Genomic DNA, 24,932 nt, shown 5'->3' on the forward strand with positions numbered 1-24,932 from the left:
AAAGCAATGTTACAGCAAAGAAAGCTCCTTCCTAATGTCAGTCTGAATCTGGTGCTAAGCCAAGAGGATCTCCAGGCATCCAGCAACACTGCTTTCATCAAAAAGTTCACCACAGTGAAATATTCTCACAAAACCACTGAAACCCTTCACTTCTCATTTTAAATTTTACCGATAGTGAAATAAATGTCTGGGGGGTAGTATTTTAATGCTCTTCCCCACGGCTAGTTTGGAGACGGAGGGAATGTTAAATTGGGCCTTTCCATCCCACAGCTAGTTGAGGTCTTTAAGTAGGTAGTCAATGCCCAGCTAAGGGCTTCTTCTTTCCACCAATGGTATTGGGAATGCTCGCGCAGGACTTTGATCCACTCATAACTGAATGACAGCCAATCCAAGAACATTTGCAGATGTTCAGAGAACTGTTCTCTCCCCTCATTAAGAATCCACAGCTGAAAACAAACTGTTCTTTCATGGTGGTTGGTCTGAAGTATATGAACAGAATGTGATGATCTTGGATTATTGTGCTCCTCTCTTGGCTACAGAAAGTCGAGCAGCAGCAGTGCACGCAGACTGTGACCAAGCACTGGTCCTGGGTGTAGCCTGTGGAATTGGATTAGTTGTTTGTACAGATGCAGAGACTTGGATTTCCCAACTTTGGTGGAGTGAATGGCAGTGAAGGAATGTTGGAATCAACATGGTCTAAACCAGTGCACCAAACCCTCCAGAAATGTATATTGGTTACGGAGTCACTTCCAGCATCTTCAGGTAGTTATGATATTGTTGTGATTGTTGGAGCATTAAGTGAAAGGCCATAAACCATCCTTCCTGAACTCCATTCAGTTACCAAGCCGGGAGGCTTTGTCTGCAAGATCACCTGAACCGCCACCTTAAACCAACTCTAAAAGAAACAGCTACACACTTTAATAGAGGAAATGGAACAGCAAAAGGTTATGGAAAAGAATGTGAGAAATGGGACGTTGAGAAAAAGTAACATCTCTGCATGAGGCTGAACAAAAAACAATATAAAGAACAAAGAAAAATACAGCACAGGAACAGGCCCTTCGGGCCTCCAAGCCTGCGCTGCTCATGTGCCCAACTAGATCATTCGTTTGTATCCCTCTATTCCCAGTCTGTTCATGTGGCTATCTAGATAAGTCTGAAACAATCCTAGCGTGTCTGCCTCAACCACCTTGGTTGGTAGTGCATCCCAGACCCCCACCACCCTCTGTGTAAAATACGTCCCCCTGACACCTGTGTTGAACCTTGCTCCCCTCACCTTGAACTTGTGATCCCTTGTGTTCGTTACCTCTGACCTGGGAAAAAGCTTCCCGCTGCTCATTCTATCTATGCCCTTCATAATTTTATACACCTCTATTAGGTCACCCCTCATCCTTTGTCTTTCTAGGGAGAACAACCCCAGTTTGCCCAATCTCTCCTCATAGCTAAGACCCTCCATACCAGGCAACGCCTTGGTAAACCTTTTCTGTATTCTCTCCAAAGCCTCCACGTCCTTCTGGTAGTGTGGCAACCAGAACTGGACGCAGTATTCCAAATGTGGCCTAACCAATGTTCTATATAGCTGCAACGTCATATGCCAATTTTTATACTCAATGCCCCGTCCAATAAAAGCAAGCATGCCTTATGCCTTTTTCATCACCCTCTCCACTTGTGCTGCCACCTATAAGGTCCCTCTGTGTGTCTATACTCCTGATGGTTCTGTAATTTATTGTACAGCTCCCCACTACATTAGATCTACCAAAATGCATCGCTTCCCATTTATCTGGCTTAAATTTCATCTGCCATTTCTCCACCCAATTTTCAGCCTATCTATATCCTGCTGTATTCTCTGACAACGTTCGTCACTGTCCGCAACTCCAGCAATCTTTGTGTCGTCCGCAAACTTACTGATCACACCAGCTACATCTTCTTCCAAATCATTTATATATATCACAAACAGCAGAGGTCCCAGTACAGAGCCATGTGGAACACCACTAGTCACAGACCTCCAACCGGAAAAAGACCCCTTCACTGCTACCCTCTGTCTCCTATGGCCAAGCCAGTTCTCCACCCATCTAGCTAGCTCACCTTTTATCCCATAAGATTTAACCTTTTGCACCAGCCTGCCATGAGGCACCTTGTCAAAAGCTTTACTAAAATCCATATAGACGACATCCATGGCCCTTCCCTCGTCAATCGTTTTTGTCATCTCCTCAAAAAACTCAACAAAATTTGTGAGGCATGACCTCCCTTGTACAAAACCATGCTGTCTATTGCTAATGAGATTATTCCATTCTAAATGTGTATATATCCTATCTCTAATAATCTTCTCCAACAATTTCCCTACCACAGATGTCAAGCTCAGCAGCCTATAATTACCTGGGTTATCCTTGCTACCCTTCTTAAATAACGGGACTATATTTGCTATCCTCAATCCTCTGGGACCTCACCTGTGTCCAGTGAAGAGACAAAGATTTCTGTTAGAGGCCCAGCAATTTCATCCCTTTTCTCTCTGAGCAGCCTAGGATTGATGCCATCAGGCCCCAGGGATTTGTCTGTTTTAATGTTCCCTAGCATTAAACCTAACACTTCCTCCCTTGTAATTGAGATTTTTTCTAATGAGTCAACACATCCCTCTGAGAAACTCCCAGTCAACATGTCCCTCTCCTTTGTGAATACTGATGCAAAGTATTCATTTAGGATCTCACCAACTTCCTTTGGTTCTAAGCATAATTCCCCTCCTTTGCCCCTGAGAGGTCCGATCCTTTCCCTGGCGACCCTCTTGTTCCTAACGTTTGTATAAAATGCCTTAGGATTCTCCTTAATCCTGTCTGCAAGGACATTTCGTGACCCCTTTTTGCCCTTCTAGTTCCCTGTTTGAACTCTTTTCTACTTCCTCTGTATTCCTCCAGTGCTCCATCTGTTTTTAGCTCCCTGGACATTACGTATGCCTTTTTTTTCACTAGTTTCACAATTTCACTAGTTATCCACAGGTCCCAAATCTTACCTTTCCTATCCTTCTTTTTTAAAGGCAGGTGCCTGTCCTGCAGCCCTATCAACTGCTCCTTAAAAGATTCCCACGTGCCAGATGTGGATTTACCCTCGAACAGCCTCTCCCAATCAACAACCACCAAATCCTGCCTAATCCGGCTGTAGTTAGCCTTCACCCAATTCAGCACCTTACCCATTGGACAACACTCATCTTTTTCCATTACTATCCTGACGTTTATAGAATTGTGGTCACTATTGGTCACATGTTCCCCTACTGAAACTTTGACGACCTGACCAGGCTCATTCCCCAGTACTAGGTCCAGTATAGCCCCCTCTCCAGTTGGACTATCCACATATTGTTCCAAAGATCCTTCCTGTACGCATTTTATAAATTCCTCCCTGTCCAGACCCCTAGCCCTAAGCGATTTCCAGTCTATACAAGGGAAATTAAAGTCTCCCACTACAACAACCCTATTTTTTTTCTGCACCTGTCTAGAATCTCCTTATATACCCGTTCCTCAACTTCCCATGGGCTGTTTGGGAGGCCTGTAGTATACCCCCAGCATAGTCACTGCGCCCTTCCTGTTTTTGAGCTGCACCCACAGTGACTCGTTACACAACCCTTCTAAATTGTCCTCCCTCTGTATCGCTGTAATATGCTCCTAACCAGTATTGCTACTCCCCCACCTCTTCTAGCCCCTTCTCTGTCGCGCCTAAAACACTTATACCCTGGAATATTCAACTGCCAGTCCTGTCCTTCTTTTAACCAAGTCTCCGTCACTGCAACCACATCCAAGTTCCGCGCAAGCATTAAGGCTCTAAGTTCGTCTGTCTTGCCCATTACGCTCCTTGCATTGAAGCAGATGCACTCCAGGCCCACTGTGGTCATCCTCCCCCAGAATGCACTTGCTCTTAGACAGCCTTGTCCTGGCCCCAAGCTCATCCCCAGCCTCTATGCTTATTGACCTATTGTTTTGATCCCCACCCCCCTGCCACATTAGTTTAAACCCACCCGAACCACACTAGCAAAACTCCCAGCCAGGATATTCATGCCCTTCCAGTTAAGGTGTAACCATTCTTCTTGTACGGGTGCCATCCTCTCTTGAAGGCTTCCCAGTGATCCACGAATTTGAAACCCTCCCTCCTGCATCAGTCCTTTAGCCACACGTAAAGTTGTACAATCTCCCTGCTCCTAGCCTCACTAGCACTTCACACAGGGAGTAGTCCAGGGATAGCTATCCTAGAGGCCTTGCTTTTTAGCCTACTACCCAACTCCCTGAATTACTCTCACAGGACCTCCCCGCTCTTTCTGCCTACGTCATCTGCACCAATGCGGACAATGACACCTGTCTGATTACCTGCCTCTTTTCAGGTGCTTCCTACCCGCTCAGAGGCATCCAGGACCCCGGCACCAGGGAGGCAGACTATTATCCTGGAGTCTCGTTTGCACCCACAGAACTGCCTGTCTGTGCCTCTAACTATTGCGCCCCCCACTACTATTGCTTTCCTGGTCCCCCTCTTTCCTTTCTGAGCCATAGAGTCCGACTTCATGCCAGTGACCTGGTCACTGTGTCTTACCCCTGGAGGGTCATCCCCACAACCTTCACCAACTCCACCCCCCCCCAACCCCCCCACCCCAAACAGTATCCAAAACGGTATACTTATTTTGGAGGGGTACAACTAGAGGGGATCTCTTCACTGACTGCCCTCTCCCCTTCCCTCTCCTGTCTGTCACCCAGCCCTTACTGTTAAGGGGAACAGCCACCGGGGTACTCTCTCGTACATGACCCTTACCCTTCCTAACCGTGACCCACATGGCTTCCTCCCATGGCCCCAGTGTGACTACCTGCCTGTAACTTCCCTCTGTTAATTCCTCATTCTCCCTGATTAGACTAAGGTCACCGAGCTGCAGCTCCAGTTCTCTAACGCGGTCCCTCAGGAGCTGCAGTTTGACGCACCTGGTGCAAATATGGACTTCCGGCAGGCTAGGCGATTCCACGAACTCCCACATCCAACTCCATGAACCCCCACCTCCGACACCGTGAACTCCCACATCCGACAAGATTCTAAGTATACCTCTGGGATAATCTAAATGGGCTGAAAATCAAGGAGTCAGGGTTAAAATGGCACCTGACAATTATGAAGGTAAATCTTCACTCATCGTGATTCTGTTGCCACAGTACTGGCACATCACAGATGACTTTCTGTTTCATAGGGAGCCTGATTCTGACTGACCACTCAGATTTCCCTGTAAAATATAAGACTGTTGGTGGCAAAATTAGCCTGTAAACAAAACGGTTCAATTTTATTGCATCAGTAGGCTGATCAGAATGGTCATTATCATTGTTTTTGAACAGGAATGGAAAGCTGAAGGGCATGTGAGAATGTAGTAAATGTATTCAGTAATCACTGAAGCATGCCTATTATCAAGCAAACCTATGCTGGGTTCCTAGTGATCTTCTGAGTGGGATTGCTTATTTAATGGTGCTCAGTGCCCAAGGAGGGATCTGTGGACGGCACAGTGGTGACACATGGTTAGCACTGCTGCCTGACAGAGCCAGGGATCTGGGTTTGATTCCTGGCTTGGGTCACTGTCTGTGCAGAATCTGCATGTTCTCCCCCCTGTGGGTTTCCACTGGGTGCTCCTATTGCCTTCTACAGTCCGAAAGACATGTTGGTTAGGTGCATTAGCCATGCTAAATTCTTCCTCGGTGTACCCGAACAGGCGCCAGAATGTGGCAACTAGGGGATTTTCACCGTAACTCCATTGCAGTGTTAATGCAAGCCTACCTGTGATACTAATAAATAAATAACTAAAACCGAGAGCCAACCCCTTGCCCTTGCTGCTGACCACCTGATAACCTCTTTCCTGTAAAAGCCCTCAGTCATTACTTACCTCTGGCTCTGCGATCCTGGGCTTCTGGTACCTGTACTTCCCACAGCAAACACCGCCTCCCCAGAGTGCTGCTGCTAAGCAAAGAGTTGCTGGCAATTCCTTCCCCTGGGGTCCTGATTCAGTAAAAGGCCCATAGTGACTCCTCAACTGCCTGCTTGGCTTGTAATATGACAGACTTTCCCAGGAGGAAGTAAAACAGTCTTTCGTTGGGTTCTCCAGATGGTGGCTGAGATCCCTGTTGCGTCCATAAAATTTCCTCTTGAGACATACCTATGGGATTAAGTTAGAAGTTAAAATATCATAAATACACTTTACAACAAAATATTAAAATCTATTTCTTATTGTAAGTGAGAAATTTGATATTCATCAAATACAAATGACTGTTTCAGGGCTTGTGAGACATTTTAACAGTAATTATGAAGTTAGTACACAGTTTAAAATGTAGTTAAACTTTTTTTTATAGGGGTAGCATGGTATTACAGTGGTTATCACGGCTGCCAGGGACCTGGGTTCAATTCCCGGCTTTGGTCACTCTCTGTGTGGTGTTTGCACATTCTCCCCGTGTCTGCGTGGGTTTTCTCCAGGTGCTCCGTTTCCTCCCACATTCTGAAAGGTGTGCTGGTTAGGTGCATTGACCCGAAGAGGTGCCGAGTTGTGGTGACTTGGGGAACTTCACAGTAACTTCATTGCAGTGTTAATGTAAGCCTTACTTGTGACTGATAAATAAACTTTACAGCAAATTCCCATCAGTTCAGTGATTTCTAATTGATTACTGTCTGATGAAACATCAACAATGAAGAATCATTACAGAAATTTCTAGATTTTTAGCTTTGAGACATTTAAGTGCTCATGTGTGAAACCCGGCAGTTCATAGAACCATACAATTCCTACAGGGCAGAAAGAGGGCAGTTGGCCCATCAAGCCTCCACTGACAACATGCATTTACCCTGTGCAGGGCAGCACGGTAGCACAGTGGTTAGCATTGCTGCTTCACAGCGCCAAGGACCCAGGTTCAATTCCTGGCTTGGGTCATTGTGTGGCATTTTCATGTTCTCCCCGTATCTGTGTGGGTTTCCTCCAGGTGCTCAGGCTTCCTCCCACATTCTGAAAGACATACTGGTTAGGTGCATTGACCCAAACAGGTGTGGATCTGTGGCGACCAGGGGAAGTTCACAGTAAGTTCATTGCAGTGTTAATGTAAGCCTTAGTTCTGACTAATACATAAATAAACTTTTAATCTGATCATTGCCAATCCACCTAACCCGCACACCTTTGTGGTGTGGGAGGGAACCAGAGCACCCGGAGGAAACCCATGCAGACATGTGCCAGAATTGAACCCAGGTCCCTGGCGCTATGAGGCAGTTGTACTAACCACTGTGCCACTGTGCTGCCAGTTTCAGGCCAGTAATGAGAGTGAATGCTAAAGGTTTTTACAATGTAAACTGAATGCTTCACATTTGCACCAATGTCCAAATGACGCCAGTACTGCAGTAAGTACGGTCGCAGTAAATGAGGCAAAAGACTGGGATTATTTCCTCAGTCAACACTCTGTTAAAAAAAAGTTCCAAACTATTAACATAGGAAAGTCAATACAACATCATAAATACCACACTCCAAAGTACTGATCTGTCGTGCCAAAGAATACAACAAAAATCCAACAACAACATTGCCACAGAAAAGAGGCTTGTCACAGGTTGCTGCCAGAAATTTAGCATCACTGACTCAAATGAAGGAGAACTGGGCAGGAGGGTGGGGCGGGGAGGGGGAGAGGTGGTATGGGTGGGGGGAGGAGGAGGGGAAGAGGTGGTGTGGGCGGAGGGGCAGTGGTGTACGATAAGCTTTGCAAGAGGAGCGAACTCCAAACAAGTGGCAATACTTAGTCATCTTCCGTCACAGGATAAAGGAAGGAATTATCTGTTTGCAATGGATCATAAGGCAAGTGAGACAAAAGCTATTAGCTTCAAACTAATGAGGAGCAACTGTTGAGGGTTCTGAATGAATGACAGAGGAAAGAACATTCATGGTGTGAAGTTGCTCCAGGTTCTTTCAGTTACAGCCCTCCTGCAAGGGCTTAAAGCATTCATTCTCCTAAAATCAGGGCCAAGTCACATGTTTTAATGAATTACTAAGAACACAAAGTCTAATTGCGTGTTGAGTTCTTCATATAAAGCAAATTCCTTTAATTTCTCATCTGTTTAATTTGTTCCTCTGCGTTTTTTTAAAATATATATATTTCTGCCCCTCCTCTGTCCTCCTCCCATCCTAACTTGGTTTCCCTTCAGAACTTTAATGTTTTCCAGCCTGCGAACAGATGGATTTATTACACCCGTTCCTGAGAAACAACATAGCACTGTCATTAGAAATTCAGGTGAATAACTCTTGGATGTCCAGGGGAAAAAAAAGATCAAAAAGAGTTTCGAATGATTGGTTGGAAGCGGCTGGTGGCAGAGGTCCAAGGGGGAGAGCTGTGAGCCAGAAATGAGCTCAGTCAAATAAAACTGCAGAAATCAACACACTTAGTTAAATTTAAAGTGCAGATTTTGTGGCAGTTAGAATTGGAAAATTGGTTGTAAAAACATTTATTTCATTGCTATATTATACCTCAGTATTTTCCCCATTGAACAACAATATATAAGATCAAAAAGCAATGGGAGATTTTTTATAAAGAGTGTTCAGTGTCGTTCATAAATGTGGCATTGCTCGAATATAAAATCTAGTGTTTGACTGCCCTCATGGGGCGTAAGACCTTCATATGAATCTGGAACAAGAACTGAGATACTGCTGCTCCCGGGTTAATAGGAAGTATAACATACAGAGGGGGAAGCTCGAAGCATACCTTTATTTTATTATTTATTATTTTGTTTAAGATGTTGTTTGTCTGTGTGTGTGCGTGTATGTGTGTGTGTGTGCATTTGGACCAACCAGTTCAGTAGAGGTGCACAGAATCAGGCCATTCAGCCCAGTAGGTCCATGTTGGTGTTTATGCTGTATGCATTTCCTCCAATAGCATTATTCTCAACTTGTTCCACTGAATCAACCCCACATCTTCTCCCCTCCGCCCGACAAGTATTTGCGTTAATCTTCTGCAGTGAATCCAGTGCCTATAAGTCACTGGGGAGACAATGGTCTAGAGGAATTATCACTAGACCGTTAATCCAGAAACTCAGCTAATGTTCTGGGAATCTGTGTTGGAATCCTGGTCATGGCATGGTGGAATTTCAATTCAATAAAAAATAATCTGGAATTAAGAATCTACTGATGATCAGGAAACCATTGTCGATTGTCAGAAAAACCCATCTTGTTCATTAATGTCCTTCAGGGAAGGAAATCTGCCATCCTTACCTGGTCTGGCCTACATATGACTCCAGAGCCACAGCAATGTGGTTGATTCTCAACTGCCCTAGGGCAACTAAATGCTGGCCAGCCAGTGGCATCCATGTCCTCTGAATTAATTAAAAATAGCGATCACACAACAGAGGGGAGAATGCCTTTTGTTGTGGGGGGGGGTGGGACAGAAATAGAGGAAGAAAGATTACTGACAGAACCTTTAAAGAAAACTGATCTTAAACTTAAGCACTGTTATTGTCAGGGGCATTTAGAAATACTGTATTGGATTTGTAGGAGATATTTTTCATCTCCAAAGGGCTCCTGAGGTCATGGTGGATACTGGGTAAATTGGCATGGAGGGCATGGAATTTTTGTACGTAGCAGAGTAAACAATCCTGTGGTCTAAATGTTTTCTTGAAAGCCCCTGAAGTTCCTGTGCTGTTCCCTTGGAAATCTCTCTATTTGGAATGTGGGTGTGGAGCAGTGGGGGTAATTCTACTTCTTGGTCCTGCCAGCTATTTTTAACAGCCCACAAGGTCAGGAAGGTTACTGAAATTCTGGTCCAAGGAGAAGCATTGTGATTTATCTCTCCCCATCAAAAGCTAGGGCAGCAAGCTGCTAACACACAGGAACCACTACAGTCAGCTGATTATTAATCAAATTCTAAATCCATAGCTTGCATTGACGTGAGACAGTCGGAGAAATTTGGCGCAGGATCAAGATCAGGTGGGTCAGGTCCTTATGTGTATGTGTGTGTGTGTGTGTGTGTGTGTGTGGTTGTACACACACGTGTGTGTGTGGGTGCGTGCATGCCCGTGTGGGTGCATGCACATGTATGTGATTGCATGCACGTGTGTGTGGCTGCATGCACGCGTGTGTAGGTGCATGGGCATGTACATGCCTATTCATGTATTGAGAAGTGGTCACACCACAGGCTAATGATGAGAATTTCTTTCTATTAGAGGGTCATGAGAATTTGGAATTCTCTTCCTCAAAAGGCAGTGGAAGTAGAGTCTTTGAATATTTTTAAGGCAAAGCTGAATAGATTCTTGATTAACCAGGAGGTGGAAAGCTATTGGGGGTGGGCAGGAATATGGGGTTGAGGTTAGTATCAGATCAGCCATGGTGTAATTTGATAGTGGTGCAGCTCAAGGGGCCGAGTGGCCTGCTCCTGCTCCTAATTCAGATTTCCGCAAATGCCAACTCCCCATCCTACGTCCATTAAAAGGAAAAATGGAATGGTTGGATTCAGGATGCAGACTTTTAACACTATATCCAGCTCATGGGGAGGCGATGACCTCACCGTATTATGACTACATTATTAATCCAGAAATAATGTTCTGGGGACCCGGGTTTGAATCCCACCGTAGCAGTTGATGGAATTTGAATTCAATTAAAAATATTCGGAATTAAGAATCTATTGATGACCGTGAAACCATTGTCGACTGTCGGAAAAACCCATCTGGTTCATTAATGTCCTTTAGGGAAGGAAATCTATTGTCCTACCTGGTCTGGCCTATATGCGACTCCAGAGCCTCAGCCTCAACCACTCTTGGGCAACTAGCAAAAAGCAATAATCACCAGCCAGCAACGCCCACATGTCACGAATGAATTTAAAAAACTGCCCATTTTGGGAAGTTTAAAATTGCACCCCCCCACCACCATCCCCTACCCACTTCCCAATGTTTAATCAGAGGAAATTGTGGCTCAACCAAGTTCACACACTTTCCAGGTTCCTAGTACTCAAATAAGAGTTTTTCAGGAAGCAGAATATATTCCTGCTACTCAAATGGCTGAATGTCCTGCCACTGGAGATTCCAAATTATCATCCACAGTTTCAAGACAGTGATAAAGTAATGAAGCACTATTAGTTTCAGCTCCTGGATTTATCTTTGAACAACCAGCAAAGGAACCATGTAAGAACGTTGCATTCCAAACTGTCATAACCCTTCCCATTTGTGCTGCAAATGAGTACATGCATGCAATCATTTCAATTCCCAGTAACTCAGAAGTTATTGGTTTCCATTGCCAATACTTTCAGTCGTCCATGCACTTTTATGGAAAATACTGATGAACAGGAAATCACTGGCAATGTAATTTGTTGTAATATACCCATCTCCCAGATTCCCAACATCCATCCAGCATCTCATAACCATAACCAAAATAGACATTTTCATATGCCAGTTTAGTCAGTGTTGGCAGGTTATGTAATCATGGTGGTCTCTCACCTAAGTTCAAGTTTGTCTCAGATGTTAGTTAGCACTGCTGACTCACAGCGCCAGTGACGTGGGTTCAATTCCTGACTTGGGTCACTGTCTGTGCTGAGTCTGCATGTTCTCCCCGTGTCTGCGTGGGTTTCCTCCGGGTGCTCCGGTTTCCTCCCATGGTCCAAAAAACGCACTGGTTAGGTGCATTGGCCATGCTAATTTCTCCCTCAGTGTACCCAAACAGGCACTAGAGTATGGCAACAAGGAAATTTTCACAGTAACTTCATTGCATTGTTAATATAATTCTACTTACAACACTAATGTAGGTAATGTAACACTGATGTAGGTAAGAAGAGGGAGGCACTTGTGAAAAAGGACTATAGGGAACTGGGTAGGCAGCTGAGGAAGAGAAAAGCGAAGGTAGTAATCTCAGGATTGCTGCCTGTGCCAAGGGAGAATGAGGGAAGAAATGAAATGAGGTGGAGGGTGAATGCGTGGCTGAGGGACTGGTGTAGAGGGCAGGGATTTCGGTTCCTAGATCACTGGGACCTCTTTAGGGGTAGGTGGGACCTCTATAGTAGGGACGGGTGGCACTTAAATACCAGGGGGACTAGTATCTTGGCGGGAAGACTGGCTAAGGCTACCGGGGGGACTTTAAACTAGAAAGGATGGGGGGAGGGAACTGTGTTGGGGAAACTGGGACGGAGGAGGTTCGCTCCCAGGTAGGGGAGGACCGCAGGCAGTATGCGAGGGAGGTTAGACAGGTGGTGGAGATGGGAAATGCCCAGACTGAGGGGCTGAAGTGTATATATTTTAATGCAAGGAGTATAGTGAATAAGGTAGATGAGCTTAGGGCGTGGATAGCTGTTTGGGATTGTGATGTGGTGGCCATTACGGAGACTTGGATGTCTCAGGGACAGGACTGGGTACTTCAGGTGCCAGGCTTCAGGTGCTTCAGGAAGGACAGGGAGGGTGGCAGAAGGGGTGGTGGCGTGGCACTGTTGATCAGGGATAGTGTCATGGCTACAGAGAAAGAGGATGTCGTGGAGGGATTGTCTACAGAATCTCTGTGGGTGGAAGTTAGGAACAGCAAAGGGTCAAAAACTTTGCTGGGTGTAATCTATAGGCCGCCCAATAGTGACAGGGAAGTTGAAGTGCAAATAGGGAAACAGATTCTGGAGAGATGTTTTAATAACAGAGTTGTCGTGATGGGAGACTTCAATTTCCCAAACATCGACTGGAATATCCCTAGGGTAAGGGGTATAGATGGGGAGGAGTTTGTTAGGTGTGTTCAGGAGGGTTTCCTGACGCAGTATGTGGATAAGCCTACGAGGGGAGAGGCTGTACTTGACCTGGTACTGGCGAATGAACCAGGGCAGGTGATGGATCTTTCGGTAGGAGAGCATCTTGGATATGGTGACCATAATTCTATCTCCTTCACAATTGCGTTGGAACGAGATAGGATCAGGCAGGCTAGGAAGGTGTTTGTCTGGGGTAAGGGGAGATACGAAGAAGTCAGGAAGTTACTTGGACAAATAAACTGGAAGGAGGCGTTCTTAGGGAAAAGTACCGAAGGAAGGTGGCAGATATTCAAGGAATGTGTGTCTGGAGCTCTGAATGACAACGTTCCGATGAGACGAGGGGGTTTTGGTGGGTCGAGGGAACCGTGGTGCACAAAGGATGTGTTGAACCTAGTCAGGAAGAAAAGGAAGGTGTACAAGAGGTTCAGGGAATTAGGAGATGTTAAAGATCTTGAGGAGTATAAGGACTGTAGGAGGGAACTTAAAAGGGAAATTAGGAGAGCCAGAAGGGGTCATGAGAAGACCTTGGCGAGTAAGATTAAGGAGAATCCCAAGGCCTTCTATAAATATGTGAAAGGTAAAAGGATAAGAAGAGAAGGGATAGGACCGATAAAAGGTGAGGGGGGAAAGGTTTGTGTGGAACCAGAAGAAATGGCGGAGGTGCTTAACGAGTACTTCGCCTCAGTATTCACGGTGGAAGCCGATCTGGGAGATTTTGTTATGGATTTGCAGCAGATGGAAAGGATTGAGTACGTGAATATTAAGGAGGACGATGTGTTGGAACCTTTGAATTCTATCAAGGTAGATAAGTCGCCGGGACCAGATGGGATGTACCCCAGGATACTGTGGGAGGCGAGGGAAGAGATTGCAGAGCCCCTGGCGATGATCTTTGCGTCGTCAATGGAGACGGGAGAGGTTCCAGAGGATTGGAGGATTGCGGATGTAGTTCCTATTTTTAAGAAAGGGAACAGAGATAGCCCGGGAAATTACCGACCGGTGAGTCTGACCTCAGTGGTTGGTAAGCTGATGGAGAGGCTTCTGAGGGACAAGATTTACGAACATTTGGAGAGGTTTGACATGATCAGGAATAGTCAGCATGGATTTGTCAAGGGCAGGTCGTGCCTTACAAGCCTAGTTGAGTTCTTCGATAATGTGACTGAACACATTGACGAAGGAAGTGCCGTGGACGTAGTGTACATGGACTTCAGCAAGGCGTTTGATAAGGTCCCCCATGCAAGACTTCTTGAGAAGGTGAGAGGGCATGGGATCCAAGGGCCTTTGGCCTTGTGGATCCAGAACTGGCTTGCCTGCAGAAGGCAGAGAGTGGTTGTGGATGGGGCTTTTTCTGAATGGAGGTCAGTCACCAGCGGAGTGCCTCAAGGATCTGTTCTGGGACCCTTGTTGTTTGTCATTTTCATAAATGACCTGGATGAGGAAGTGGAGGGATGGGTAAGTAAGTTCGCTGATGACACGAAGGTCGGTGGTGTTGTGGATGATCTGGAAGGATGGCAAAAGTTGCAGCAGGACATAGATAGGATGCAGGACTGGGCGGAGAAGTGGCAGATGGACTTCAACGCGGATAAATGTGTTGTCGTCCATTTTGGCAGAACCAACGGGATGAACGAGTACACTATTAAGGGCAGAAGTCTGAGTAGTGTTGAGGAGCAGAAGGATCTTGGGGTCCGGGTCCACAGGACTCTTAAATCGGCCTCGCAGGTGGAGGAGGTGGTCAAGAAGGCGTATGGTGTACTGGCCTTCATTAATCGAGGGATTGAGTTTAGGAGTCGGGAGGTAATGCTGGAACTTTATAAGACCCTTGTCAGGCCTCATTTGGAGTATTGTGCGCAGTTCTGGTCGCCTCACTATAGGAAAGATGTAGAAGCTATTGAAAGGGTGCAGAGGAGATTTACAAGGATGTTGCCTGGACTGGGAGGCATGCCTTATGAAGTTAGGTTGAGGGAGCTGGGACTCTTTTCCCTGGAGAGACGAAGGTTGAGAGGCGACCTGATAGAAGTTTACAAAATGTTGAGAGGAATAGATAGGGTGGACTCTCAGAGGCTATTTCCCCGGTTTGAAATGGTCGCTACGAGAGGACACAGATTTAAGGTGCGGGGAGGGAGGTTCAGAAGTGATGTTAGGGGTAAGTTTTTCACTCAGAGGGTGGTGAGTGAATGGAATCGGCTGCCGTCAGTGGTGGTGGAGGCGAACTCGCTGGGGTCTTTTAAAAGACTTCTGGATGAGTATATGGGGTTTAATGAGATTGAGGGTTATAGATAGGTCTGTAGGTTGGTAGGTGATGTGGTCGGCGCAACTTGTGGGCCGAAGGGCCTGTTTGTGCTGTAGTGTTCTATGTTCTATGTTCTATGTTTAATAAATAACACTTTAAACTTTAAACACAGATATTAAAAGCCAAAGTCAAAGGAAAGGAGAACTGGTTAACATTTATTAGCTCCTCCCTAGTGTAAGGGTGGTGAGGGCTTCAGATACAAGCAACCAGGAACATAGCATGTGGGGGTTGGAGTAGAGAATTTGATCCACTGACCGTACTCTCCCATTTAATAAGATCATGACTGTTCTGGTTGTGGTCTCAATTCCATCATCCTGTCTGCCCTCACATAACCTAGATTCCCTCTGTTTAAAATCTGTTTAACTATGCCTTGAATATATTCAATGACTTAGCCTCCACAAATTAATGACACTGCTTAGAGAAAATAATTCTCCCAATCTTAGTCTTAAAAAGAGCCCTCTTATTCTTAAAATAGTTCTAGTCTTCCCAGTAGTGGAATAATCCTCCTGGTATTTTCTCTATCGAGTTCCCTCAGGATCTTTTATGTTTCAATGAGATCACCTCTTATTCTTCGAAACTCTAATGGTGTCGGCCCAATCTGTCCAGCTGTTGTATTGCAGGGTAAGCCCTTCATCCCAGGAATGAGTCAAGTGAACCTTCCCTGAACTGCTTCTGATGCAATTACATCCTTTTTTAAATAAGGAGACCAAAACTGTACACAGAATTCCAGATGTGGTCTCACCAATGAGTTAACTCAGTACAGACCGGGAACAGATTCTGGGACATTGTAGTGCGAGGCTGCTTGTGCCTGTGGAGTTGTTCCTCATCAGCGTTACAGTATACGTACGGAAATATGTATTTCAACTATTGTGGCCTCCCAGAGCAAAAGAGCCCCATTGTTACAATTGGAGTAACTCAGCATTGTAGATTTACATATGGGTAGATAGTTGAAGCATAGGCTCACCCTTTCATTCATTCATTCTGATTGCTTTAATTCCCTGATGCCTTAACATCAATCCCATATCCCTATACTGCTGTTTTTTGCTCTTCCTTCAGTACTGCAACTAAGATCATAATTACTGCACAAGATGATCATTTTTAAACCACAATTCAACTGCATGTATTGAGTTTTATTATAAGTTACATTTTATAATCATCTATTTTGAATGCATCTTTCTCATGTTAAAATCGGTGGTAATTTGGTCATGCACTAGTCTTCGCTTACTCATCAGAATTTTTTGTTCTACACACTTGGATTGAATTTTCCACCCCGGGAATTGTAGCGGGCCGGTGGCAGGGAGGGGTGCATCGCAAAGGTCCTTTGACGTTGGACGGGATTTTCCGGTTTTGGGGCAAATGCGGCTGGAAAATCCTGCCCTTCATTTTTTTTGTTCATTGATTTAAAGGCCAGCACTATCCCTTTTTTAAACCTTTTCCAGTGGCATTATATTCAACTGTTCTGTCTAAAATGGAATAAGTTGAAGCTGGTGGTTTATTTAATACATTGTCATATATTGGTATTATTAGACTGGTTCCTGGGTGGGATTTTCTGGGCCCACCCACCATTGGGATCATCCAGTCCCGTCGAAAGTCAATGAACTTTTGTCTGGCCTGCCTTGTCACCCACAGCACGTCCCGTTAAGTATGGCCTGGAAAATCTTCACCAACTTCTTCACTTACCTTTGCAATTGATACGTTAACAGCAATCACACTTAAATTCTCCAGTGCATTTTACAGGAATGTTTCTTGGCTTACGTTTATATGTATTCAGTACCATTTAAGTTAATGTGCTTGATGCTTTACAGTAATAGTCCTCGTTTAAAAGTCATTATCCCTGATCCCGCCACAATTCAGTGGTGGCTCGGGAATTTAACAGGGAATGAATAGCTATTCCGTGCGTGCGCTCAAAACACTGATCATAACCAGTATTACGACTCCAGTTGGTGTTACTGGATGGGAAGATCCCAGAATGGAACCCTGGATCAAAAAGCCCTAATTTTTATTTTTAAAAAAACATGGAGGAACAGAGTCATCTGTCAATTAGCTTTTAACAACAAAAAATAAAAACGTTATGGGAGGCCGTGCTCACCCCAAAACCGGAAAATCCCGCCCGAGGTCAACGGACCTTCCCATGGTGTGATTCACTAACATATTGTCTATTAGGCCATTAGTCCATTATTGATGAAAACACCCTACAGGAATGTTGTCTGCATCTAACTGACTGTAGAGTTAAGAGGAGTCACGAAGGCACCATTTTAGTGGCTTCACTAAATCGTGCTACATTTCCTGTGGTGAGCGGGATGGGAAAATTCCTCCTATAAGTTTGACTGTAATGCCAAACTTCTTCAATCCCACTTATCTTCACAAATGTACACACATCTAAAGGATAACATGGGTTACAACATATATTTTCTGCAACCGTATTCTAAGCAAATACACAGCCCCTGTAACCTAACAGTCTAACTGTGATCAAACGACACCCAACTCTGAAACCAAGTGGTAGATGCCATCCAATCAAACTTCTGTGGATTTCTCCTCAAATTTCCTCAGATTATCATCATACCATCAGCCAACTAGCCTCACTGGACTCTGGCTTCCAAACTCCACTCTCAAAAAGTCATGCTTTAGAACTTTCTTCCAAACCATGCTTTCCTCAACTGTTTTCAGCAAGAATACAATTCCAGTGTTTCCAATTCTCCTTTCAGAATTCTTCTGCCTTGAATTATCATGTGCACCCAAGCTTCCACACAACCTCTCAGTATATCCAACCATACCAATAGAGCACTACAGTTTCTCAGGCTGCAGTAAGATACCATTAACCTTAGGATTACGTCACATAGTTAGCTTTTCACTGGCCAACTTAATCAGGTTTGCATTTTACAGCTCTGTCTTCAACTTCGATGAATTGCGTCTTGTTCCAACTCCAGCTCCTTTTGCTTCTTTTCCTGGTTTCTAAAATGACCTGTTCTTTAATTTCTGGGGCTTGCTTTCTGCCTATTAGTCCATTGTCCTGTTTCCTCCCTAGCTGTGTACCTTGCGCCCAATTAAAAGTTAATTGCGCCCAATTAACATTAATCTAACGCAAAACAAAACTAAACTCACTTAATTCTGTATCTTATTTCCAACATCCAACATTACATACATAGATCACTTAAAACACACTCTGCTTCCTTACACCAGCAAACCCTATCATGTTTGCCAGTTGCCTCCTCTGCGGGTTCGTTATAGTTAGGCACAATCAAAAGACTTGGCATGGAGAAAAGGGACTGCTGTAAAACACAATCCTTCCCTTGCCTTCAATCTCTGTGCTCCCTTTCCATAATCCCCATCCCACTGTTCCTCACATTTTGTTTGGGGTGCAGGATGATACTCTAGTGAATGCATCTGCCGCCACTCCTTGTAAGCATCAGACAGTCTGTCCATGTGTAGGCTAATTTAATGGTTCTTTCTGCCACTGCAGGGATTTAACCAGCAGCCTAGGCCAAGCCTTCAGTCTGACATCTTCCAATGCAGGGTTAGTGGCAACCAAGGGGGCCGGTGAGTGCCAAAGGTCCTCCCAGGCCATTCTCCCCTTATCTTCCTGCTGATATGTATCGCTGCCTTCCACCGACCCATCTCACCGGGACCTTCTAACCTGGTCCTAGTGGTGGCCCAATTTTCATTCCATCTCTGACTGCTCAGTGTTGAGGACTGTTGTAGTCACAGCAGTGGCCACTGCTCCTGGTAGCATTGCTGGGACAGGAGAACTGTCAGACATTGGATTAGCTGGCACCTCTCACAAGCAGGGCTCCTTGCCAAGGTGGAGGTAGAAGTCCCACCTTAATCCACTCTAAGCATTAGATGCCTGCAGGACAGATCTCTGGAGGAGGATGGGCTTGCATCTTACATTTTCACCTGATGTTGGGGAGGCAGGATCCCCCACCCATACTCCATTTAACCCAGCCCCAACCATCAAGGAGCTCTAGTAAAATTGAGGTCAGTTGAAATGGACAGAAAACTCCAGTGATTGCAGTCATGCTGAGCACAAAATACAATAATTGAGGTCATTGGAGGTCAATCACCTCAACCCAAACAATAACTGCATGAGTTTCTCAGTAGCAAGCCAGACCCAACCATGCTTAATTGTTTCTTCAATAACTTTCTCTCCATCACAAAGATCAAATCTGAGGATGTTTGACGATGAGTGCAGTGTTTAGATGCAGAAGCAGTCTGTATCCATATGCAACAAGATCTGGCCAACAGTCAAGCTTGGGTTGATAAGTGGTAAGTACGTTCATGCAATGCAAGTGCCAGGCAATGGCTTCCTCCAACAAGGGGGAGTCTAACCATCTCCCCTTATTCAATGACATTCCTATCACTGGATCCTCCATCATCTACATTCTGGGTTTACCATTGACTAAGAACTTAACTGGACAATCCATATAAATACTGCAACTACAAGAGCATGTTAGCAGCTGTGAATTCTTCAATGAGTAACTCAACTCTTGCGCAGAACTTTACAGCCGCACCCACCTGCAGGATCTTCCAGTCCCATTGAAGTCAATGGACTTTTGAATGGATCATTGCCCTGCCAGGACTGTAAAATTTTACCCCTTGCCTCTCCCAAAGCCTGGCCACTATCTGCATGGCACAGATCAGGGACATAATGGAATACCCTCCACTTACCTGGGCGAGTGCAACTCCAACCCTATCCAGAAAAATGCAACCTGCTTGATCGGCAGTCCTTCCCCATTAAATATCCATCGATGCACAGGGGCAACAATGTGTACCAAATACAAGATGCATGGCAGCAACTTTTCTAAGGGTCCTTCAGCAGCATCTTGCAAACCCTTGACCTTCACCTCTTAGAAAGATGAGGGCAGCAGACACATGGGAATACCACAAACGGCAAGTTCTTCTTCAAGCCACTCACCACCCTGACTGGGAAATATATCACTGTCACTGGGTCAAAATCCTGGAACTCCAATAAAGCATGCTGATGAAGTATAATTGAATTTTTAATGGTGTAGTATGCCATGACTACTGCTGAACAATATCTCTGGCCCTGAAAGACTAATTATATATTTCTGTTGTGTAAATAGTTTTTGTTATGATAAAAGTCTATGATTTTTTAAAGGTTTGTTTCAGTTTGAAAAATTTAAAAAACTGATGTCTCAGCTTCTCATGTGTATGCTCCAATCTTTATTTTGCTCTCAAATACAGGATTTTCAATGCATTTTACTTCCTGGTTTGCTGTCTGGGAGAACTGTTTGCTGTCATTGGCTACTTACCCTACTTGGTGACATCGCTGTTGATGAATGCTTGAGATTCCCTTAACTTGGAGCCAGATTCAAAAAATGTCGGATGGGTGAATTCCATGCCATGCAGATCCTGAGATCTTTGTGGGCAGCTCTCTTGAGAGTCAAGGGGCAAGTGACATTCTGTAGCTGATTGCAAAATATGGGCCAAGGATTTGGACTTCAGCAGAGTCTTGAGATATTCTGATGACGCAAAAGTCATCAAAAGCTTGGTAAATAATGGGGAGGCTGTAAATGATTTCAGTGGCATAGACAGACAAATGAACTGAGCAGACAGGTAGCAGATATAATGTAATGTAATGGAAGGAAGGAGGAGGAATGGAAGTCTACACTGAATGGAAAGATATTGATAGGTATTAATGAATGAACCACATCCAATTGATTGAAAATGCAGGGTAAAGTTAGTATAAAGGTCAATAATAATAATGCTTTTATTGAAATATCAAAGTAAGGCAGAAACTAAATATATTTGCAGAAAACATTGACCATGTCATAATGATTGCAGCATATGTTCTTTCATAGAAAGAACATTGTAATGGCATTTTCATTTTGGTGGATTGTCAAACTGAACATGTTAACTATAAACATTCTGCCTATTTCTTAGCTGAGTAAGGACATTGTGTAAATCCATTAGGCCATTAGTCCATTATTGATGGATACACCCGACAGGTATGTTGTCTGCATCTAACTGACCATAGAGTTAAGAGGAATCATAAATGTCCCATTTTTGTGGTTTGCAGCATATCTGATTGTGTCTCTGATAGTGAATAAACATTATCCATTCATAGATGGTGAAAAAAAGGCAATATCGGAGACTGTGCTGTTGGATCAGTCACTTAATAGACATTGATTACATTTGTAAATTGCTCTTATCACTAATACACTGGCTGGAGGTGATGTTTTGGTTTTTCACAATGGACACAACAGGGGGAATTTTCCCATCCTGCTTGCTACCTGAACTGTAGCAGGGCGGTGGGTGGGTGGGGGGTGGGGGGGGGGGGGGGTGGGGGGGGGGGGTAGTGTTGGGTGGACCATCCAAAGGTCCATTGACCTTGGGTGGGATTTTCCAGTTTGGGGTCAAGCACGGGCAGGAAATCTCACTCAACACCTTTAATGTGCATCATTGGCTGTTTTGGGCTTCATATTTAAGGAAGGGTACGCTGGCCTTGGAGGGGGTTCCCAAGAATGATCCCAGGAATGAAGGATTTGTCATAAGAGGAGCAGTTGAGGAGTCTGGGTCTACACTTGATGGAGTTTAGAAGGATGAGGGAGGATCTAATTGAAAGATGTAGAAGACTGAGAGGCGTGGTGGACATTAGTGGACATGGAGAGGATGTTTCCACAAATGGGAGAGATAAGAACCTGAGGGCATAACCTCAGAATGAAGAGACGCTCTTTTAAAACTGAGATGAGAAGAAATTTCTTCAGCCAGAGAGTGGTGAATCTGTGGAACTTATTGCCACAGAGAACTGTGAAGGTCAGGATATTGAGTGTCTTTAAGACAAAGATATATAGGTTCTTGATCAATAACGGGTTCAAGGGTTACAGGGAGAAGGCAGGAGAATGGGATGAAAATCATATCAGCCATGATTGAATGGTGGAGCAGACACGATGGGTATAATGGCCTAATTCTGCTCTTATATCTTATGATCTTATGGTCTTAAGGTATTTTTGGTGTATCCTGAGATTGAGAAACGTGCACTATAAATGTAAATCTCTTTGCTCCTTGGAACAATTATCTGAATGGTGAACTTTGAGCTGGGGTGGTAGCTTGATTAAACAATAGGAGATGCATCTTGTCTTGCAACTTAAGGAATAGATTCTGTGGCAATTATTCATTAACTGAAGTAGGACAGTACAATGGTATACAAGACTGGCAGGTTAGTTATTTCATAGTAACATGAGTGCCCTAAGCATCTAATACAGCAGGTGGGGCACACACTTATTATGCATGAGGATTACACCAGCTACCATGTTGGCAAAGGTAGATAAGCAGGACTCCAGGGGCTAAATCATGGGTCAAAGTGGACTGAAGAAAGCAGATGTCACCTACTGCCAATGGAAAAGAATTCTGAAATCATTCAATATTACACGTATACAATTTTCCAGGATATTTTTCCTTCCTTTCACGTAGGGCCCCACTCGAAATGTACTGTTGTTCAGTCACCTTGTTTTAATATCTAAGCCTTGGGGCAATGTTATTTGTATTTTTTGGAAATACTTCAATGATATAATCAAGCAGGGTAATTAGCCAATCACAGCTGACAGTTCTCACATATAACATTCATGTCAGACAATTCTTTCAGGTATGATACAGAAACAGAAAATGCTGGAAAATCTCAGCAGGTCTGACAACAGCTATGGAGAGAGAGTAGAGCCAATGATTTGCGACTGGATGACCCTTCATCAGAGCAGGTATGACGTTGTGCTGATTTAGTGAGAGTGCAGTGAGACTGCTTCCATTTCTGTAACGCAGACATTGGTTTTGTAGGATAATTTTCCCACCATTTTTAAAAATTCCAATCTAACATGTTTGAAACTTTAAAAAAATCCCCCCATTTCCTTATCTTCGATTCGCACATGAAAGCACCAATGTTTTGGTGGGATAAAGGATCCTTCCACTCTCTGGTACATCGCCAAACTGACCCTTGTTCATCTGTGAACGTCACAGTGAGTGTTGCTGGACTGCTCTATTCCTGGGAACATTACATCCTCTTGCCCTAAGCACACATACTTAATTCCAGCCAAGGTTATTCAGTGACATTCATAAGTGAGGCTAGTTTTCACATCTGAAAGTCAAGGTTGATGGGGCAATTTGTAGTTCTCCAGCTGAGATAAGCTAACTCAGGAATGAAACCTTCAGGCTTCTGTCACTCAGCTACCATGAGGGTAAACTTGCTGAGTCATCGGGGCGATAAGCCACTTGGAACTTTAAACAGGTTCTCAACTATTTCTATCTTCATAATACTTCCAAACAGACTGGAACCTGCTGATTTCAAATCCATAACAATCTTGCTGCAGTGTAACACTCAGTCAATGACTTGAGAAGCTTCCAGGAAGGTTTGTGATCCAGAAATTTCCTGATTTCTGTTGCAATGAATTAATTCTGGCTTCCAGCAAGGAGGAGTCCCTTGCATTCCAGTGATCAGTTTAGAGGAAAGGAATTGTTGGTTGGGGGTTGTTGGGAGGGTATGGGGTGGTTGTGGAGTAGGTATATGTGGGCAGAGAGAACACCGGGAGGCATATAAAACAATTGGAATTTATAAACATTGACCCAATGCTTTTAAAATGCATATTGCACAGAAACATAGCATGGCACTGAAAGAGGCCATTCAGCCCATTGTGTCTATGCCAGAAAAAGGAAGTAGACATATTAGACTTTAGTTGTGGACAGGTTGGCAATAAAGGACCATTGTAAATATTGCAGATTCGATTCTAGAACACATGTGGAATGTTTGATATTGAAATATTCAACATTCTCTTAGTGTCAGATCTGATTATCAGTGTACTCAGATCATGGTTTAAGATGAGCTATTTCTTTTTACACATAAAACTTTCTTGCAAAGAAAGTAAAAATCCACTACAAATGGTCGCAGATGTTTCGGCATTAAAAGGGTTAAGACTTTTAAGTAACGATATTTGTAGTAACATTACATTTTTAACCTAATTATTGAGTGGTTCTGAAGAAAGGACAAATAAAATATAAACTGAATATATGGTCAAATCATTTATTTTTAGGTAGCCACAGTAAATAAATAAGCTTTGGAAGTTCAACAAATTCAAAATTCAGGTTCGCAAATCCTTGCACTCCTCCAGCTATGATGTAAATGAATCTGTGGTCTTAATTAGAACAGTTTATCTAAGCTGCAGCCAATTGGAAGATTTTCATACTTTTTTCAAATAATATATTGTTTTTCTCCAAGATTCTTTTTCCAAGGCACTCACCCATTGGACCACAAGCTGAAATGATTAAGCGTGCTGTCGGACATTCAATGCACAGGTCAATCCTGGTGATAGGAATAGTAATCCAAGCAGAGCTGGAACATTAACCCACCTCCACCCCCATCCTATCCCACGCAGTATGTGTTTGCAATAGATAAACTGTAGAGAAGTGTTGTTGCAATTTTATAGGATGTTAGTGAGACCACATCTGGACTATTGCATCCAGTTTTGGTCTCCTTCTTTGAGGGAGGATGTGGTGGCATTGAAGACAGATCAGAGGAGGTTTACCAGGTTGATTCCGAGGATGAAGGGGTTGATGTATGAGGCGAGATTGAACAATTTGGGCTTATACTTGCTGGAGTTTGGAAGAATGGGACTGGATCTGATTGAGGTATATAACATTTTTTAATGAATTGATAAAATAAATGTAGACCAAATATTTCCTCTTAAAGGGCAATATTGAATAGGGGGTCACAGTACAAGTTGAGAGGTGGTAGATTTAAAACTGAGATGAGGACAAACTACTTCTCGCAGAGGATGTGAATTTGTTGAACTTGCTGCCCTATAGCACAGTGGAGTCTGAATCGGTGAATGGTTTCAAGAAGGAGGTAGATATATTTCTAATTTTAAAAAAGGAGGAGGGGAACAGGTGGGGGGGGGAGGGTGGATTTGAGGCCACGGAGAGATCAG

The 24,932-nt window shown here is 44.1% G+C and overlaps 1 pseudogene; it reads left to right on the forward strand.

The window, feature by feature from the left end:
- Nucleotides 1–376: 376 nt before the first annotated feature.
- On the forward strand, nt 377–5,077 carry LOC145362506 (methyltransferase-like protein 27; annotated as a pseudogene).
- The last annotated feature ends 19,855 nt before the right edge of the window (nt 5,078–24,932 follow it).

This window comes from Carcharhinus amblyrhynchos, chromosome 3, assembly GCF_965287045.1.
Source record: "Carcharhinus amblyrhynchos chromosome 3, sCarAmb.v2.hapA, whole genome shotgun sequence".
Lineage (NCBI taxonomy): Eukaryota > Metazoa > Chordata > Chondrichthyes > Carcharhiniformes > Carcharhinidae > Carcharhinus > Carcharhinus amblyrhynchos.